This window comes from Terrapene carolina, unplaced genomic scaffold (genome assembly GCF_002925995.2).
Source record: "Terrapene carolina triunguis isolate 2854851 unplaced genomic scaffold, T_m_triunguis-2.0 Scaffold90, whole genome shotgun sequence".
NCBI classification, from domain to species: Eukaryota; Metazoa; Chordata; order Testudines; family Emydidae; genus Terrapene; species Terrapene triunguis.
Genome location: NW_020664441.1, coordinates 3,450,201 through 3,450,859, shown reverse-complemented (window position 1 = coordinate 3,450,859; position 659 = coordinate 3,450,201).

The window sequence follows — 659 nt, the reverse complement described above, 5'->3', positions numbered from 1 at the left end:
GCCCCATAGGGGAGAGGGGTAACATCCTGCCTCCCCCCAGCCAATCCTGTCCAGTCCCACCGGGGAGCGGATGTCTCTGCCCTGCTCCTCTCTGTTCTGCTCTGACCCCCAGCGTCCCCTCAGCCCTTTCCTGGGCAGGGGCTGTCTCTGCCCCACATTTAATTTCATGTAATCCATTTTTCATCCCTTTCCCCGGTGATTGTTTTCTCGGGTGGGGAGCAAGGGAATGAGACAGATGGAGGGAGGGAGGGGATGCCCAGTAATGGGATTCCCACCCTCCCCTGGCAGAGCTGCATGTCCCTGTTAATCCCATTGGGAGGGGAAGGGTCACCTCGGGTATGCCTGTGTCCCTGTGGGAAGCTCCGGCCGTGGCTTCACCCCCTTACGCCCTCTGAGGTGTGCTATGAGCATGGCAGGGGTCCCTCACTAGGTGCTGCGGTGCAGCCATCTCTAGGATGGAGCCTGGCAGCTGTGTATAGAGGGCATGCCTTACCCTGTGCTGAGGTGCAGCTGCCTCTGGGGTGGGGCCTGGCACTGATTAACACCCCACAAGTGCCACTGCACACCTGTGCAGAAGAGGCAGTGGGGAGAGACCATCTGGGACTGTTTCTGGGGGGGGATTGAGGAGGCAGAATGGAATTGCCCAGGACATCTCAACT